Consider the following 21116-nt stretch of genomic DNA (forward strand, 5'->3'; position numbering starts at 1 on the left):
TGAGACGAATAATAGCCAAAAATTAAACAGTAATCATCTTCTGTGTCCTATGTGCCTGGGTAGACTCATTATTTTCTGAAATTTTCTCAATGTACTTGACAAATCACACCTGTTGTCTCCATGACTTTCCAATTGGCCGTGTCTCTGTTCACATGACCCGCCGACACATGATATGAATTTGTACATCACAGCAGGGTGGGAAACAGACACAGCTCAGTGGGGAGATAGGGCCAGGTATGCAGGGCCGGCCTTAGGTTTCACAGCGCCCTGAGCGAAACCTGATTTTTGTGCCCCCCTTCATCCTCTTCCCACGTGCGCGCACACACACGCACTCACACACATAGGGCCATATGCAATTCACCTTTTCTCATGAGATATCTCCTAGGACAGTGGTTAGCAACCATTTTGATGTCGTGGCACATCACGCCAAATGCTCAGATCTCTGTGACACAGCACATATGTATAATAGGAAAAATACTACTAATAACCACGAATGGCTGGAAAGAGTGCATTATCCTGAAGGCTAGAACCTTTCAGGAATATTAATAAAAACAGTGGGACAGTTAGCCGCCCCTCCCCCCCATTTAGAATGATAGCACAGCACCAAAAATTTGCACCACACGTTATAGCCGCAGTGCGCCCCCCCAAAAAAACGCCCCCCCCCGATCTCATGTGTAGGTGCCCTCAATATAGGTTGCCAAGCATAGGTGTCCCCAGTATAGGAGGTCAGTTGAAGGTCTCCATCGCCCCCATAGGTAGACAGGCGTAGGTGCCTACAGTATAGGTAGCCATGTGTTGGTGCCCTCCTTAAAGGTAGCCAGCCATAGTTGCCCCCAGTATAGGAAATCAGGTATAGGTGCCCTCAGTATAGGTTACCAGCTATTAGGCGCCCCCTTGGAAGCCGGCGCCCTGAGCGACCGCTCTGGTCGCACAGGTCAAAGGCCGGCTATGCAGGTATGCTGATGGAAGAGGAGTCACAGCAGCAGAAGAGGTACGTTTTTAACTTGTGTTAACAGTGTGCTCTGCTGCAGCTTATTTTGCATAGGTGATAGGTAATAGTGCTGTCTGGGGGGCATAGCTGGCTACCTAATACCATTATCTGGGGGGCATAGCTGGCTACCTAATACCATTAATACCATTACCATTACCAAATTCCATTATTTGAGAAGGTACAGCTGACTATCAAATACCATTATCTGGGGGAGGGGGGTAGTACATCTGGCTAACTAATACAGGTAGTCCTCGGTTAACGAACAAGATAGGGACTGTAGGTTCGTTCTTAACCTGAATCTGTTCTTAAGTCGGAATATTGTGCCATCTCTGTCCCCTGTACCTCCTCTGTGCCCCCCTGTGCCTCCAGTGTCCCGCTCTGTATCATCTCTGCCCTTTGTACCTGTTTATACAAGTTTAAAAGCCATTTTTTATTTGTTTTTGAAAAAATTGATTTTTTTCAAAAACTACAAGTCCAATTTGAAAATTTTGTTTTTGGGCTTGTTCCCATGGAAACAGAGAAACCATGCCGTTTGTATCGGCGGGTCGTTCGTAAGTCAGGGACTACCTGTACTACTATCTGGGGGGGGGGGGGGGGGGACATGGCTTCTTAATACTGCCATCTGAGGGGCATGGCTGATTATCGTATTACAGTATTATCTGTGGGGCACAACTAGCTAGCTAATGCTGTTATCTCAGGGGCAAACCTTGCCACATAATACTACAATCACATGAACTACTGCCTCCTCTAGCATGAGGTGGAAATGAGGGGAAACCTGCAAAGGGGGTGGGGGTGGTAATGCTCAGTGGGGGAAGCTTCATATGAAGGGCTTCAATTTCCCAGGGGAATACGAGCCTGCTTGGGGACAAGGGGCTAAACCAGCTTGAGAAAGGAGTTAATTTAAAAAAAAAGGCCTTAAAAAAAGTTCCATTTCTGACAGTTTCAGGAATGCACATGACCCGTGTTGCCAAAAAAAAACAAAAAAAAAAAACAAATTAGCAGCTGACCACAAATCTAATAGTTAGCATCCACTGCCCCGCGTCTAGGGTACACATATATGAGACCATCGGAAAGGCAAAAGCCGCTTTCAATAAATCAACTAAGGAAACATGTTACTTTTTTTTTAGACACACGGGCCCATATTTAATTAACTTTTCTCCTGAGTTTGCTCTTTGGAGATAATTTTTCAGCTTCTGTTTATGATACCTTTTAAGCTCTTTTCATTTGAAAAGTATCAAAAAGTAGGTGAAAAGTACTATCAAAATTACTTTTTTGCTTGCTGGGGGTTTAACTACTTACTGCACCAGGTGCAGTATAATCACGCCCTGGGAAACTTCATTTGAAGTCCTAGGGCCACGAAAATTAGTCAATGGGAGCACCGTTACCGCAGGTTAGCGGGGACATGAATGAATGGGATTGCAGTTCCCATTCAGAAATCTAAGTCCCTGAATCAATGAATGCAGGTATCTATTAGATGCCTGCGTCGTATGCTTCCGGCTGTTACACTGCCACGCATTATTTCCGATTCACGTCCTTACGTACGCAAATTGGAAATAATGACTGAGGACATCTTGTGGCCAATTAGTAAAACTAAATCACAACACATATTTACATTAAAAAAATACATAAATAGTTGCCTTAGGGATTTAACTTTTTTAATAGATATGTCAAGGGGGTATATAACTGCTATTTTTAAATTTGCGGGCTTATAAACAGTGATGGACGCAAAACTGAAAAAATGCACCTTTATTTCCAAAAATATTGGCGCAATACATTGTACTAGGGAAAATTTTTAAGTGTTGCAATAACTGGGACAAATGAGCAAACAAAATGTGTGATTTTTATCCACAGTAGAATGTTTTAATTTAACAGTATAATGGCCGAAAACTGAGAAATAATTATTTTTTTCCATTTTTTTCTTATTATTCCAATTAAAATGTGTTTAGAATAAAATAATTCTTAGCATAATGTACCTCCCAAAGAAAGCCTAATTGGTGGCGAAAAAAACAAGATATAGATCATATTGTTGTGATTAGTTGTGATTAAGTTATTAGCAAAAGAAAGGGAGGAATGCTGACAGGTGAAAATTGCTCTGGTCCTAAAGGGGAAAATCCCTCAGTGGTCAAGTGGTTAAAGGGCATTTTATTGACACGGTGTGAGTATATCACCTAGGAGAAACCCTTTGGAGAAAAAGTTAATTGCATATGGGCTAATGTATTTTCTGTTTTTTTTGTTTTTTTTAATCAACATAATCACTTACTTTATTTAAGCATTTACTATATCTTTTTACAAGGTTTTCAGTCCCTGCAGTAGCATCACACTCCAGACCTATGGGTTGGAGGTACTGTGGAGGGAGGGGTTTTCATGTCAATGCTGCTGAACAAGCATTTACTTGTGTGCTGCAGTCATGTGACAAGAGGTGTAGGGAGAGAAGAGGTTAACCTGACAGGTGCAAGTTAAATAAAATACACAATAAGAATACTTTGCATGGCAGATAAAAGCAAATGGTGGTTACATTCTGGATGATCCTCATATTTTTTTTAAATGTATTATTTTTTTCTACAATACTGGTCCTTTAAAGGAAAACCCGCGGTGAGAGTGATATGGAGGCTGCCATATTTATTTATTTTTGAACAATACCAGTTGCCTGGCAGTCCTCCTGATCCTGTGTCTCTAATACTTGTAGCCATAAACCCTGAACAAGCATATGAAGATAAGGTATTCTGACTCAGCTGACTAAGGATTTACTGAATAGCCATTTGCTGGTTCCAGGGTTTTGACTCAGACACTAAGAATGCCAGAAGATCAACAGGACTGCCAGGCAACTGGCATGGTTTCAAGGAAATGAATATGGCAGCCTTTATATCACTCTCACCTCAGGTTCCCTCTATGAACTGTGCAGCAATTTCAAGGCATTAAAGATACTGTGGAGCGTCACTTTTACTGAACACATTATACTTTTACACCCCCAGGATGACAGTGTCTATTTTATCTCTTGCGCATTGTAGATGTTTCATGTTGTCATGCCTTGTGAACTAGTACATACTGTATGAGCAGTGGTTAACTTACACATTTTCAATATTAGCTTTGTGAATTGGAGTCTGTGATCACCACTACCCATTATAATATTACAAGGGAAATTCCCCCTCCTTTGTCACCATTGGTCGCTTTGCTTTATGTAATGTAAACAGATGTCCCTTGATTCAATATTGCAGATGTCAGAGCTGGGAATTTCCAAAACAGTATTTGTAAATTCAGATGAGATAGGAGAGTGTTCATCTGACATACTACACACACACACACACACACACACACACACACACGCACACGCGCACGCGCACAGACGCCTGCATACAAACACACGCCTGCATACATACACACACGCCTGCACACATACATACAATGTGGTTCAAAAGATCCGCACCATCAAAGTAGATACTTTATTGTTACTCAATTAAAAACAATAAAATCCAAAGTCCAAATACACGCTAACAAGACATAAAATAGAATAGGATCCTATTCTATTGTATGTCTTGTTCGCGTGTATTTGGACACGCGTGACATAATGGTGAGTGTCCTTACGCACTATGTTAGATATTCTGTGTATGTATGACTCTATATACGCTATATGTGGATAGGATGTGGAGTTTATATATGTCCCGGCTACTATGTGCAATCTGATTGGTTGGGGGGAAGATATGAATATGTATGTATGCAAATCTTGCAGTTTTCTATGTGGTCCGCTTTGGGGCTTTAAATGTATTTGGATTTGTTATCACTGTGGGCTGGTCACGATTTGAGAAAGGACCTAATATGGCCCGAAACGCCTGTGCGTCATCTTTGTACATACCCACATATGGATTTTATTGTTTTTAATTGAGTAACAATAAAGTATCTACTTTAATGGTGCGGATCTTTTGAACCACATTGCATTGAACTTGTGACTCCAGAGGAGATCTCGGCACATCATTTTGCAACCATTGGTGCAGTGACTTTCACTTAATGCACACATACATACACACACATGTGCACAGACACCTGCATACACACACACGCCTGCATACATACACACACACACACACACACACACACACATACACATGCACAGACACCTGCATATACACACGCCTGCATACATACACACACACGCACACGCCTTCATACATACACACACACACACGCACACACACATGCACAGACACCTGCATACACACACACACCTGCATACATACACACACACACACACACCTGCATACATACACACACACACACGTGCACGGGCGCCTGCATACACGCACACACACACACACGCCTGCATACATTCACACACACGCCTGCATACATACACACACACACACACACACACACACACACACACACACACATGTGCACAGACACCTGCATACACACACACACACACACACACACACACACCTGCATACATACACACTCAGATTTCAAGGGCACAAGACAGGAGACTAGTCTGTTTATTTTAAAACTCACATGAGGCATTACACAATCTGCTCATAGTATTCAGTATATAAGGGTAAACCCTCATACTAGATAGTGGTGGTAAAATTGGTCAGTGATTGGCCAACCATAAAATGACCAATTTTACCACCTTCATGTAGTATGAGAGTTTACCTAAACAATCTGCCCATAGTATTCAATATCCATTGACCCTATGCCACATGAATGGGTTAAAATTCGTCAGTGATTGGCCAATCATAATTGAGGGCAAAGACACACTGCAGAGCACTTTTTGATCTGTTTTCATTTTTAAAAACATGCTCCCATTGACTTGCATTAAACCCTCAGAGTGTTCCACTGCCTCCCAAAATCCTGCTGTTGTCCATGGGTGGTGTGAGTTGTTGTCCCTTACTGCATAGAATTTGAGATAAACAGGTTTGGTAAAGCTTCAGTTCAGTGCAAGGAATCCAGGATTTGAGCCATCAAGGATTTTTCACCCTTTCAGATACCAATTACAAAGGCAAAATTGCACAATTCATGTCACTATCACAGAGGGAAAGTAAAAAGAGGCAGGTTTTGGAGTTGCTGACAGTGACAGGTGAACCCTACTTTTGCTTCTCTAGATGGTAGAAGTGTCTGTGTGTCCCACTGACACTTGTGTTGCATAGACAGCCTTGGTAATTCCTACTGTGTGTGCCACTGCCAGGCCCAGCACATTCAGTGACTACCTGTGTGTGTGACAGGTGCACATTGTAATACCCATCACTGCATATACCTACCTGTTGTTCCCAGTGCACCTACCTACCTACGTGAGTGCACACAGTGTCACTGTGCCTGTCCTGTACCTGTCTGTGTGTGACAGGTGCACATTGTAATACCCATCACTGCATATACCTACCTGTTGTTCACAGTGCACCCACCTACCTACGTGAGCGCACACAGTGTCACTGTGCCTTTCCGGTACCTGTCTGTGTGTGACAGGTGCACATTTGTAATACCCATCACTGCAAGTACCTACCTGTTGTGGTCAGTGCACCCAGCTACCTATGGGAGTGCACGCAGTGTGATATACTACTTCGTGCATACCTGTTAACTGCACCTGTGTGACTGCACATTGTATTAGTCAAGTCCGTGCATACCTTTCACTTCATCCCATCCAATATGGACAAAACAAAAGGCAGAGGCACACCACCTGGCAGGTCTGTTCGAGGTTGCACTGCCGTGATTTCTTGTGGCCCTCGACTTAAGTACAGTGTTCAGAAGAAGGCACGTGCCATCAACCCCCAATATTGTCAGGACGTAGTTGACTATTTAACACAGAACACCTCATCTTTCTCAGCTTCCGCAAGGAAGTGTGACATATCTTCCTCCTCCTGCGCTGATTCTAGCACCCCACTTAAGTGCCATCACCCCAGGGCTCAGCGGTGTGGAAACACAGCATCTCTGCCTGCAGGCCGGTTGACTGCCTTCTCCGCCACCACCAACAGGGTCCAGGACTCCAGGTGTATTCCTGAATTTTTGAATGCTAGCAGCGGCCGCTATAATAATTTTTCTGGTGCATGTACATGCCTGCCTAATATTTCTGGCTGCACTGCGGCTGCAACAACAAAACAAAAGGCATGTACATGGATTAATTCCTCTTCGTGATCGTTACCTTGCCGCGGTGAAGGGGCTTGCATATCACAATGAAGCAATGACCGCCGGCCATATGAGTGTTTCGGGGGGTGGCACAACAAGATAATAAGGTCGATGCTTCATTGTGAACAGACCAAATTCGATCAGCTGGACTATCACTGTTGTTCTGTCATTGAGCTACCTCAGCCTGGCGACTATATGGGCTTGAAAACTGCTCTCGCCTGCACTCTCGCCATGGTGCGCACCAGTCCAGCACGTCCATCACAGCACAAACAGCTGTTTGCGGTGTGTTACACAGTGAGTTTGGTGTGTCAGTGTGAAGCAGTACTCTAATTACACTCCCTAATTGATGTATACACATGCAAGATGTTTTAAAGCACTTTAGGCCTGAAATTTAGCATTCAATGTGATTTCTGCCCTTAAAACGCTGCTTTGCGTCAAATCCAGATTTTTCCCCGGGACTTTTGGCGTCTATCCCACTCAGCCATGCAAAAACTTAGATGTTAGACCCCTTGAAACATCTTTTCCATCACTTTTCTGGCCAGCATAAGTGTTTCTAGTTTTCAAAGTTCGCCTCCCCATTGAAGTTTATTGCAGTGTTGCAAACTCATCCCTTTAATTACTGACACATATGAATTATACAGGTTTTGTGGCTCAGTAGATGCAGGTAAGGCACTGATTATGTGTAAGTAGCCCCAGAACCTGTATAACTTAGATGTGTCAGTAATTAAAGGGATGAGTTGGCAACACTGGTCTATTGCGGTTCGCGAAAGTTCGCGCGAACCAAACTTTTGCGAAAGTTCGTGAACCCAGTTCATGAACCTAAAATTGGAGGTTCGGGCCATTTCTATTCTGCGCTCCCGCTGGAATCGAGGCACTAGGTAAGCCGCTGCTTGCACCACCAAGCAAACATGACAATTTTTAAAAATGTCTTTTCCCCCCACAAAGTTGCCTTTAAAGCCACATGAAAAATACCCTCATCCACCAAGCTGTATTTTCTAAAATATTGTTTGTTTTTGCCACATGCCCAGTGACCTGTGCTTTTTTTCAGTTGTTTTCCCATTTACCCTGAAAATGGAATGAGATTAAAATTAAAGTCCTCCTTCATTAGCTTCAGTGCAGTTTGCTGTGAATGCTGATTTTGTAAAGTTCGAAGTTTGCAAATTGAACTTAGGAATTCTCTGCTAAAGAAAACAACTGATGATTATAAGGAAGGAACAATGTAGGCGTTGTACATTAACATATCTTGCCTCTTACCTCAGATCAGTGCTTAGGTGAGGAGCTGTTTAATGTTCCTTCAAGTTTGGTCTTTGAAGTGGAACAGTCATTTATTTTGCATGAAAACGAGAACTTTCATTTTCAGTAATTATGTAAATATGTGTGAAGTAGCTGTCAACATGCGGAGGTAAATGGAAAATATGGCACTCTGCCTCTGCAATATGCAAAGAAGTGGTTACAAGCTGTGCAAAAAATCAAACAAGAGTGCTTAGCAAAATCATGAATTTTTTTGCCATTGCTCTTTCAGTTGATACGGTAACATTTATTTTTAAGAAAATACACAAAAACTTAACGAGAACGTGAGCTGAAGCTCGAGGTCAGAAATACATACTGAGGAAAGGGAAGCTTCTGGGACTGGGTCATAATAAGGTTTGCCACAGCATCCTCTGGTCCCCCATTGCTGCACGTTCATCTTCCAGCTGATCGGGCCGTGCTCCTCTTCTGGCATGACCACGGCCATGTTGCAGCTGTGCGAGCATAGCCACGCTTGTGCAGTAGCACGGAGCCCCTTATTAGCGTCTCCGGCTTAAGTGCCGGCGTGGCTATACTCACTCAGGCGCAGTAGAGATGCACTTGTGTTTGAAGAGGAGAGGGAAGGGGCAGTTCTGTAGCTTAGAGTCTCTTACCTCTTTGGAGAGCTACTGTCCCTAACCATTAGCACAACGATAATTAGTGGAAAGCTACTGGTATGATCTCTACCAGCTTCTTTGAATCCCACAAAACAGAGGTTTTCAGTTTTTTGCTCAGCCATTTACAAACAGGTATAAGCTGTGCAAGAGGTATGTTAACCTGATTTATTAGCTCTTTGATGACTACATCCTGTTGTTAATATCCTTATTAGTTACATATTTCTATTTGATTTTGATTTCAATGGATATCTATCTATCCATCTATCTATCTATCTATCTATCTATCTATCTATATATATATATATATACACTGTATGTATATATAATATATATATACCTATAAAATCAGACATGTGTGCTGCTGATTTCAACGGAACATGGTATACAGATCCCTCATGTTCTGGAGGTCTCAACTCCCCCCCCCCCCCCCCCCCACCACCACCACCACCACCACCACCACCCACACACGCACACGCCTGGGAAGGACTACGAACAGCCAATCCGATTTTACCTATTCATGTCAATGTGAACATTTAAAGGCTGCCACTCCCCCAGTAATAAATCCAGGGTCCCCAAATTTGGCACAGTTGGTCACTTTGTGACCTCAGTTAAAAATTCATAGAAAATAGGTGGAGCATAAAGGTGCCAGTCAAATGTCAGCCACTAATTTTAAAGGATAAATCCGAGGAGCATAAAAATAAAAAAATCCACTTAACTGGGGCTTCCTCCTGCCCCTGGCAGACGTCCTGTGCCCCCACTGCTGGCCCGGAGTCCCATCCATTACCAGAGGCCTACTGGCGTTCCAGCACGCCTCTCACGTAGTCGCGCTGACGTCATCCAGACTGTACTGCGCAGGTACAGTAGCTCCGCGCCTGCGCATTACAGTCCAGATGACATCAGTGCGACTCAGTGAGCCACATGCTGAAGCGCTGGAAAAGCTGTCCTGGAAGACGACCTGGCAAGGTCGGCATCAGCAGCGGAGGAGACTGGGAGCCACCAGAGTTGCAACGAGGGCACAGGACGGCTGCCAGGGGCTGGAGGAAGCCCATGTAATTGGATTTTTTATTTTTATACTCCTCGGACTTTCCCTTAAAATGGGAAGATGCAAACTGCAGCCATTCTTAGACTGTTAATCGAAGGCTTCTCACACTTTGGCACAGTTGGTCACTGGGTGACTGGAATTAAAGTTCAGAAAAGTAGGTGGAGCTTAGCTTAACCTAGCCTATAATTAATATTATTTTACTGATCATAAAATCTTGTGATGATGTGATCAGACAAGTGCTGCCGACACACAGTGCAGGAAGCTGTCTTTTCACTTTCACAGTGACCTTAGTGCAGGTGGTACCTTAGTTACATATAGATTCCATTCTGAGAGGTTGTTTGAAAGTGAAATTTGTTTGCAAGTCAACTAGTCAAGTCATGTATTACTTTCGGACAACTCTGGATATGGATCCATATTGTTGGGGACGCAGTATCCAGGGAGTGAATCCTTGAACGTTATTTAACCTTATACTTGGGTCACTTTGAATTTGGTAAACATCTTTCTATTTATGGTGTGTTGGTAATGGGATATGAATGGAACAAGAATAGCACTGACATTTTCTTGAATTTACATGGTATTCGAAAGCCCTATTATGGAGGTTACTGATGTGTAACTTGTATATTGTTGTGGAACCACAACGCCATGTAGTTAGATTCATGCAGGGTGGAATGTTCAAAAACAGGTTCTGCAAACAACTTTACATACTAGATACACACCCCAGTCACTTATCCCTTCATCAGAAATAACTGCAGACATGTACTCTAGGCAGGTATCATCAAAGTACTGGAGTTCTGAGTTACTTTCAATGAAGAGACAGCATAAACACAGGGAGGAGGTGCAGCGTTAAAAACAGAGAGCGAGGAGTTAGATGTTATGTACAGTGAGAAAGGGGTGGCTTGGGGCAGTGGAATACAGACAGAAGAGGGCAGTACAGCGTGTTATACAGAGAGAAGAGGGAAATACAGTGTCATACATAGAGAAAAGTGTAATGCAGTGTCATACATAGAGAAGAGGGGAATACAGTGTAATAAAGGGAGAGGAGTTGAATATACAGTGTACCATAATAGATAGAGAGTGTAACGATTGGTGTAAGCACGCAGAGAGAATCTGATTATTGGTGATCTGCAGTATAACCAAGAATGCAGATATATACCTGATTAATGATGATCTGCAGAATCACCGATAATACAGATAAATTGCTAACCTCTGGACACCTATAGGTATGTAAGTGTTTGGTGTAACAGTAGTACTTTGAGTAATGCACCTGCTGGGCAGGTGATATTAGGCAGTAAAGGAACACTGCTCTGAGAGCACAGGAACCTTCCAGCAGCCTGAGACTCTCCAAGGGGTGGAGTCAGGCTGGAGACAGGAAGGGCCAGAGAGTGAGTGACACCTGAAGGTGGATGTCACTATCTGGTGTGGAGACTATCTCTTAAGGGGAGAGATAGCTCTCGAGGTCGGACACGCCTGGTCAGTAACGCACGGACAGATAAAGTACAAAGACAGAAGGCTGATTCGGTATCCAAGGCAAGCAGGGTCTGGCAACGGAATATCAGATATGCGAGGTACTGAATCAGAGGACAGAAGAGTAGTCAGGAAAGCAATAAGTCATAACAGATATCAAACAATGCCTAGTCTGGGTGCGAGGTCCATGGTCTCAGCACCCTGGAACTAGTCTGATGTATAACACAAATGATAATACAGTTCCCTAGTCTGGGTGCGAGGTCTGTGGTCTCAGCACCCTGGAACTAGTCTGGAGTATAACACAAATGATAATACAGTTCCCTAGTCTGAGTGCGAGGTCCGTAGTCTCAGCACCCTGGAACTAGTCTGGAGTATAACACAAATGATAATACAGTTCCCTAGTCTGAGTGCGAGGTCCGTGGTCTCAGCACCCTGGAACTAGTCTGGAGTATAACACAAATGATAATACAGTTCCCTAGTCTGGGTGTGAGGTCCTTGGTCTCTACACCCTGGAACTAGCTAAGCATAAACAGAATAACAGTTCAAGTAATCTGGCTCAGTGTGAATTCCCAGGTCCACCTGGTTCAAACACACTGTTGGATCTGACTAAGGTCTGAGTGCTTCCACGTAGTGTTCGCAACGGCAGACAACTTGCAACTGGCCAGCAGTAACTATATATGGAGTAGTGCTCTCCAGCACCACCCCTAATTGATCAACCAATAGTATCCTGCTCTGGAGTCAGCTGATCGGCGTGATCAGCTGACTCTCTCTGCCCAGTATAGGAATTCCGCCTCTCAGCGTGCGCGCGCGTATTCCTAAGCCTGTGTGCACTAACAGACTCAGCCACACCAGACACACGCTGCCGCGTGCAAACCGCCGCGCTGGACGTGGAACCAGCCGCCTTACTGTTGTTGCATGCGGCGGCTTTTCCGCGTTCTGCCCTGCTACCAGACACACGCTTCCGCGTGCAAACCGCCGCATTGGACGCGGAATCAGCCGCCTCCTCAGTAGCACACGCGGCGGCTTTTCCGCGTTCTCTCACAGTACCCCCCCCCCCCCTTCCCCGAAGAGTGGACTCCGGACATCTCCTGCCCGGCTTCTCAGGATGCAAATTATGGAACTCCCTTTTCAACTCCTCTGCGTGCATGCGACATTCTGGTACCCAAGTTCTCTCCTCAATGCCATACCCCTTCCAGTGTACCAAATACTGCACGGAGTTCTGCACAAGCCGGGAGTCTAGAATCTTCTCAATTTCATACTCTGGTTGGTCATCAATCAACACGGGGGGGGGGGGGGGGGGAGCGGAATCCACGTGTACTGCCGGCTTGAGCAAGGACACATGGAACGATCTCACACCTCGCATGCTGGTGGGGAGATCAATGGCATAAGTGACATCATTGATTTTCCTGGTCACTGGAAACGGACCCACAAATCTGGGACCTAACTTGGGAGACAGTTGCTTCAGAGCCAAATGTCGTGTGGACACCCAGACCAAGTCACCTGGAAGGAATTCCCACTCTATGGAACGCCTTTTATCAGCCTGTTTCTTCTGACTCTGAAAGGCCCTCCTCAAATTTCTTTCTACCATTCCCCGAGTCTGCTTCAAAGACCTCTGCCAATCCTCCAGGGCTGGAAACGGAGTGGCAGTCACTGGTAATGGGGTGAACTTAGGTGACCTTCCTGTCACCACCTGGAATGGGGAAAAACCTGAGGAGGAGCTCTTCAAGTTGTTGTGTGCAAATTCTGCAAATGGCAGGAATTTGACCCAGTCGGTTTGAACATCTGCCACATAACATCTCAGAAACTGTTTCAGAGACTGATTGGTTCTCTCAGTCTGGCCATTGGTCTGTGGGTGGTAGCCTGATGAAAAAGATAGTTCCATGTCTAACTGATGGCAGAATGCCCTCCAAAACTTAGAAATAAATTGGAATCCCCGATCTGACACTATATTTTCCGGAATACCATGCAGCCGGAAAATATGTTGGATGAAGAGATTGGCCAACTCCTGGGCTGAGGGGAGTCCTTTCAGGGGGACAAAATGGGCCATCTTGCTGAAACGATCGACTACCACCCAAATGACCGTCATGCCCTCAGACCTGTGGAGTTCGCCCACAAAATCCATGGACAGATGGGTCCATGGCTCACTCGGGACTGGCAATGGTTGCAATGTCCCAACAGGTGCCTGACGGGAGGGTTTGCTTCTAGCACACACTACACATTCTCTTACATACTCTTTGCAGTCAGTTGCCAATGATGGCCACCAGGCACACCTCGCCACGAGGTCCTGAGTTCTGGTGGCCCCAGGATGCCTAGCATTTTTGTGGGAATGGAACAACTGCAGAATTTGAAGACGAAAAGGCAATGGTATGAACATGACCCCTTCAGGCTTCCCCTCAGGTACATCCTGTTGGAACTGACTCAACGTTTTTGTCCAGTCCCTCCAGGTCTCAGTGGCGGCCAGAACCACTTTCTGAGGAAGAATGGTTTCTGGGTCTGAGGGCTGTGCTGTCTCGGGCTCAAAACATCTGGACAAAGCATCAGCTTTGATGTTCTTACTACCAGAGGTATACGTGATTACAAATCTGAATCTCGAGAAGAATAATGACCAATGAGCCTGTCAGGGGCTAAGTCTCTTAGCGCCCTCAATGTACTCCAAATTCTTGTGGTCAGTATAGACAGTAATGGTATGTTCTGCACCCTCTAGCCAATGTCGCCATTCCTCAAAGGCCAACTTAATGGCTAGAAGTTCCCTATTGCCTATATCGTTGTTCTTCTCTGCGGGTGAAAACCTACGTGAAAAATAGGCACAGGGGTGTAATTTTCCCTGCAACCCAGAACGCTGAGACAGCACAGCCCCTACCCCTACCTCTGAGGCACTTACCTCCACGATAAAGGGGAAGGTGGTGTCGACATGTCTCAAAATGGGTGCAGTACAGAACAATTTCTTTAGAGTGGAGAAAGCAGAATGGGCCTCGGGACCAGTGGTGAGTATCTGCCCCTTTCTTTGTGAGACTGGTGAGAGGTGAGATCACCGTAGAGTACCCCTTTATGAACCTCCTATAGTAGTTGGCGAACCCCAGAAACCTCTGGAGAGCCTTCAGTCCCACAGGTTGGGGCCACTCCAAAAAAGCTGAAACTTTTCCAGGGTCCATAGAGAGGCCAGAGGTTGAAATTATGTACCCTAGAAAGGCAACAGAGGTCACTTTGAAAATGCATTTCTGCAGCTTAGCGTACAGCATGTTTTGTCTCAACTTCCGTAACACAAACTTAACATGATTTCTGTGCTCTGAGAGGTTGGACGAGAAAATTAGTATGTCGTCTAAGTATACTAAGACTTCATTAACCAGCTCTTGAAAGACGGCCGGGGCATTACACAACCCGAAGGGCATCACCAGGTACTCGTAGTGCCCGTCGGGTGTGTTAAAGGCCGTCTTCCATTCATCACCGTCCCTGATCCGCACAAGGTTGTAAGCACCCCTCAAATCCAGTCTTGAGAAAATATTAGCATTGGTGACTTGAGTAAATAAATCGTCTATTAAAGGCAAAGGATAGCGATTTTTTACTGTAATTTTATTTAAGCCTCGATAATCAATGCAGGGCCGGAGGCCTCCATCTTTCTTTTTCACAAAAAAGAACCCTGCCCCTGCCGGGGATCGAGAAGGGCGAATAAAACCTTTAGCTAAGTTCTCTCGGATGTATTCCTGCATGGCCAACTTCTCCGGCCCAGATAAATTATAGAGATGACCTCTAGGGGGCATACAACCAGACCTGAGATCAATGGGGCAATCAAAGGGACGGTGTGGAGGAAGTTTATCTGCTGCCTTGGGACAGAACACGTCCGCAAATTCTAAATACTGATCTGGCAATCCCTCCATGTGAATCTTGGTTTTACCAAACGTTACTTTCGCTAGACAATGATGATAGCAATGGGCAGACCAGCTTGTTAGCTGACCCGTAGCCCAATTAATCTGAGGCGAGTGAATTTGTAACCATGGCATGCCAAGAATGATCGTGGAGGTTGCCATTCGTAACACGAAAAATGATAAACTTTCTTTATGCAACACCCCTATTGTGACCCCCAAGTCTGGGGTCTGGGAAAGAGGGTGATTACTCTGCAGAGGGGAATCATCCACTGCAGTGACCCGAATCTGTTGTTTTAGTGGGGAGATCGGAATCCCCAATTTCTTAGCAAACTCATAATCCATAAAATTAGCTGCTGAGCCAGAGTCTATGAAGGCCTCAGTAGTCTCTGTCTTATCCTGCCAGGATATAGTGCAAGGGAGAAGAAAACGTTTGTCATCGAGAGGTAAAGACTGCCCGCCTAGGGTATTACGTCCGACTACACCTAGGCGGCAGCGTTTCCTGACATCTTGGGACAATTCTGCACTTTATGACCCCCCTCTGTACAGTATAGACAGAGCTGCTCTGTTTCCCTACGCCTCCGTTCCACCTGAGACAATCTCGACCGACCAATTTGCATTGGTTCCGGTGGAGGTGAAGCAGGTGGAGATGGAACAGAAGGAGACGCTGCGTAGGACAAGTACCTTACATTGTTCCTACCCCGGGTCTGTCTTTGGTATCGTAAACGACAATCAATTCTGATGGCCGATGAAATGGCCTCATCAATGGATTTGGGCTCAGGATGACCCAGCATTAGATCAGAAACTGCGTCTGACAACCCTGATAAGAAACAGTCTAAAAGAGCGAATGAGTCCCATCGAGCTGATACTGCCCACTTTCTAAACTCCGCAGCATAGTTTTCTACTGGACCTTTGCCCTGCCGCAACAACTTGAGCTTCCGCTCAGCAGTAGAGGCAATATCCGGGTCATCGTAAATTATAGCCATAGCTTTAAAAAATTCCTCTACCGATGTCAGGGCCTTATCCCCCGTGGGAAGGCTATATGCCCAAGTCTGGGAATCCCCTGACAATAGAGTCTTAATGAGGGTTACTCTCTGTGCCATGGTCCCTGAGGAATTAGGTCTTAACTCAAAGTATGATAACACTCTGTTTCTAAAATTTCGGAAATCAGATCTGTGACCAGAAAACCTTTCAGGTACAGACATGCGTATGCCTGTGCTAGGAGGAGATCGCACGGTATCCACAGCCGTCTGATAAACTTGTACAGTCCCAGACAAAGCGTTGATTTGAGTCTGGTGACTGTCCAGTACTCGGGTGTAATTCTCCACCGTAGTGATGAGTACATCAAGCCGGCTGCAGAGTGCGTCCATTTGGGTTTGGTCTGCCGTTCTGTAATGATTGGTGTCAGCACGCAGAGAGAATCTGATTATTGGTGATCTGCAGTATCACTAAGAATGCAGATATATACCTGATTATTGATGATCTGCAGAATCACAGATAATACAGATATATTGCTAACCTCTGGACACCTATAGGTATGTAAGTGTTTGGTGTAACAGTAGTACTTTGAGTAATGCACCTGCTGGGCAGGTGATATTAGGCAGTAAAGGAACACTGCTCTGAGAGCACAGGAACCTTCCAGCAGCCTGAGACTCTCCAAGGGGTGGAGTCAGGCTGGAGACAGGAAGGTCCAGAGAGTGAGTGACACCTGAAGATGGATGTCACTATCTGGTGTGGAGACTATCTCTTAAGGGGAGAGATAGCTCTCGAGGTCGGACACGCCTGGTCGGTAACACACGGACAGATAAAGTACAAAGGCTGATTCGGTATCCAAGGCAAGCAGGGTCTAGCAACGGAATATCAAATATGCGAGGTACTGAATCAGAGGACAGAAGAGTAGTCAGGAAAGCAATAAGTCATAACAGATATCAAACAATGCCTAGTCTGGGTGCGAGGTCCTTGGTCTCAGCACCCTGGAACTAGTCTGATGTATAACACAAATGATAATACAGTTCCCTAGTCTGGGTGCGAGGTCCGTGGTCTCAGCACCCTGGAACTAGTCTGGAGTATAACACAAATGATAATACAGTTCCCTAGTCTGAGTGCGAGGTCCGTGGTCTCAGCACCCTGGAACTAGTCTGGAGTATAACACAAATGATAATACAGTTCCCTAGTCTGAGTGCGAGGTCCGTGGTCTCAGCACCCTGGAACTAGTCTGGAGTATAACACAAATGATAATACAGTTCCCTAGTCTGGGTGTGAGGTCCTTGGTCTCTACACCCTGGAACTAGCTAAGCATAAACAGAATAACAGTTCAAGTAATCTGGCTCAGTGTGAATTCCCAGGTCCACCTGGTTCAAACACACTGTTGGATCTGACTATGGTCTGAGTGCTTCCACGTAGTGTTCGCAACGGCAGACAACTTGCAACTGGCCAGCAGTAACTATATATGGAGTAGTGCTCTCCAGCACCACCCCTAATTGATCAACCAATAGTATCCTGCTCTGGAGTCAGCTGATCGGCGTGATCAGCTGACTCTCTCTGCCCAGTATAAGAATTCTGCCTCTCAGCGCACGCGCCCGCGCGTATTCCTAAGCCTGTGTGCACTAACAGACTCAGCCACACCAGACACACGCTGCTGCGTGCAAACCGCCGCGCTGGTCGCGGAACCAGCCGCCTTACTGTTGTTGCATGCTGCGGCTTTTCCGCGTTCTGCCCTGCTACCAGACACACGCTTCCGCATGCAAACTGCCGCATTGGACGCGGAATCAGCCACCTCCTCAGTAGCACACGCGGCGGCTTTTCCGCATTCTCTCACAGAGAGCAGTGGAATACAGTGTAATACATAGAGAAGAGGGGAAGAGAGTGTAATACAGAGAGATGAGTGGAAAACTGTACAGTGTAATACATAAAGAGGGAAATACAGTGTAATGCATAGATAAGAGGGGAATACAGTGTAATACATAAAAATGAGGAACATACAGAGTAATACATAGAGAAGAGGGGAATACAGTGTAATATATAGAGAAGAGAGGAAAACAGTGTATTACAGAAAGAAGGGAGCAGTGCAGTGTGTAGTACAGAGAGAAGAGAGGTATACGGTGTAATGCAAAAGCAAAAGAGCAGTACATTGTTGTCAGGCTTGTCTGGTGGTCAATAACCACGGTTCAGACTGTATGCCCATATGACTGACCCAGAGCCCAGCCCGTAACACCTGCACAAACTCCTGTCTAACACAATACTACAATACACCCTGCAGGTAGATGTAGCATACAGTCTGACGGATAGATAATTAACCAGAGAGAACCTGATCATTCTTGGCAATGCAATATGGGCATAGTCGATATAAATACACAAGATAGTCAGCTGAGGTCTAGTGGGTGAGGTTATCCAGATGAGTGAATCAAGTGGCAGAATGCCAGGAGTTCAGATAGACACTTTCCAGAGATAGCATAGTCAAGGCAGGAAAAAGTCAGTCCAGGCAGAGTTCATGCAAATCCGTGTCCAAGCAAAGGTCAATCCAGACAGCAAGGCAAAGCGTAGTCGAGGTACAAAGCAAGGTTGGCAACAGGAATCCAGCAGAGGTTAAGCGTGGTCAAGATACAAGGCAATAGTCGGGAACAGGAATCAATATTGACAGTGAGCGCTACCCAGCAACAAGCCAAAGCTAATGCTATCACGGGCAATGACTGGGGGAGCTCATCAGGTTTAAATACTAGAACTAACCAATCAACAAAAAGCACAATTGAAAACAAACCAATAGCAATCCAGTCTGTCAGCTGGATCAGCTGACACGAAAGCATGAACGTCAGAGTTACTGCTTACATCTGCGGAGCGCATACTGGGAACGCGTCCTCCGCCTATCCAATGAGATCTGAGAAGCCTCCTGCGTTCCACTGATGTCAGTGGCTTGCCGAGTTCAGAAGTCGGAATTATAGCCCGAGTCTCGGCATTCCGCTGCTGACCAGGCACAGCAGACCTTACAATTGTATAATAAAGAGAGAAGAGAGGTCTTTTGTGCAAGGCATCATTCACATCAGGCAATGCTTTTTGGGAAATGCAAACCCAAAACTGGTGTGTGTCTTTTTTATACGGCAGGGCAGCTATAACCAACACCTCCAATCTCATTTCATTGATTGGACTCCACCTCACTCCAATTAGCTCTTGGAGATTATATTAGTCTATCGGTTCACATACCTTTTCCACCTGTACTGTGAATGTTTACATGGTGTGTTCAATACAAAACATGAAAACATTTAATTATTTGTGTGGTGTTAAGTTTAAGCAGACTGTTATTGTCTATCGTTGTGACTTAGATGAAGATCAGATCACATTTTATGACCAATTTGTGTAGAAATTAATATAATTCCAAAGGGTTCACATATGTTTTCTTGCTACTGTATATAGTATTGAAATGTTATGTTTCTGCCAACATTGCTGTTGATGAGTTTTGTAGAACTATGCAGTAATCTTAGAATTCAGGTAATATTTGCAGTAACACATTCGGAACTATCCCTAATGTTGCCAACCGACTACCCTCTAGATTGTAAGCTCGAAAGGCAGGGACCTCCTCCTAGTGTTTCATAGTCTGCTGTCATTTATCAAATGAACATGTCCCAGAATTGGTGATGTCTGAAACCACACATCAACTATGTATGCATTTGTATTGTTGGTTGACCTAATTGTACAGAGTTTGTACCTATGCATCCTACTATTTGTTTTGTACTATGTACAGCGCTATGGAAGATGTTTGCACTATATAAATAAATACTTTATAACATCAGGAAATGTGAGTGCCTGGGGATAATGGACTATTTGGGCGCCCCATAGGCGCTAATGCCAAATATATGGTATTGACCACCGAAGAAGAAATTTGGGATGCACGATAATTAGCGAGCGCCGAGCCTGTCCATCCGTTATTTTTTGTTTTGACAATTAGTGTTTTAAAAAATGTAGTTTTAAAATTTGTTTTGGCAATTATAATTTCTTAAAAGATAATTTTGAAATGTTTTATATTATTAAATGTATCTCTTTTTGTATTAACATTATTTGCAGCTCAGAATGGGTGTTTTAGGGTTAGGCGTCTGGAAAGGGGTATTAGGGTTAGGCACCACCAAGGTGGTTATAGATTTAGGCACCACTTGGGGGGGGGGGGGGTCCTTAGGGTTTGGCACCACCAGGGGGGTCTTAGGGTAAGACACCACTAGGGGAGGGTTCTGTGTGAGAGTAGGGTCAGCGCCCGCTTCCTCAGGCAATAGAAAAAGGAGTTACAGCATCTAGCAAAACAAACAACACTTGGTGCCTCTCACAGAGGCACCGAGTGTTGTTTGTTTTGCTAGATGCTGTAACTGCTAGATGCTGTAACTCCGTTTTCTATTGCCTGAGGAAGTGGGCGCTGACCCGTGAAACGCGTTGCTTTGTTTTATCTGGAGTACATTAATAAATAGACTGAATGTACAGTCGTGTTGTGTCTGCTTGGAGGAGGTAAGTCCACCACTGCCTCCTCTAATTACCAAATTTTTGGCTTTTAAGCTCCTTTAAAACCCTTATTATCCTTTTGGCGCCTCTGTTCTCTCCTATATAATATTGTATCCACCCTGGGTGGAGGGTTGCAACCCCTTTCTACTAGCTATAGAGAGCGACTTCTTATTCCTTATTGGGGTCAGGATAATCTCCCCACCTGCCTTTACAGTGGTTGCCTATTGGTGACCCATGTTTGTGAGTATAACAACTATTACTCTTTGTAA

At 44.9% G+C, this 21116-nt stretch overlaps 1 protein-coding gene and 1 long non-coding RNA gene across 4 annotated transcripts in view; one reads left to right on the plus strand and one right to left on the minus strand.

The window, feature by feature from the left end:
* Positions 1-21116, minus strand: part of LOC137521503 (uncharacterized) — a 112877-nt gene that overhangs the window by 32655 nt on the left and 59106 nt on the right. The window lies entirely within an intron of this gene.
* CXCR5 (C-X-C motif chemokine receptor 5) overlaps positions 1-21116 on the plus strand; it is a 31434-nt gene that overhangs the window by 8529 nt on the left and 1789 nt on the right. The window contains exon 1 of one of the 2 annotated variants that reach the window (XM_068240839.1): positions 17133-17242. The exons of the other annotated variant lie outside the window; for it this stretch is intronic. The gene's annotated coding sequence lies outside the window, so the exon portion shown is untranslated. Of the gene's footprint in view, positions 1-17132; positions 17243-21116 lie in introns of those variants that run through there. 2 annotated transcript variants of the gene reach the window in all.

Source organism: Hyperolius riggenbachi, chromosome 6, assembly GCF_040937935.1.
Source record: "Hyperolius riggenbachi isolate aHypRig1 chromosome 6, aHypRig1.pri, whole genome shotgun sequence".
NCBI lineage: Eukaryota > Metazoa > Chordata > Amphibia > Anura > Hyperoliidae > Hyperolius > Hyperolius riggenbachi.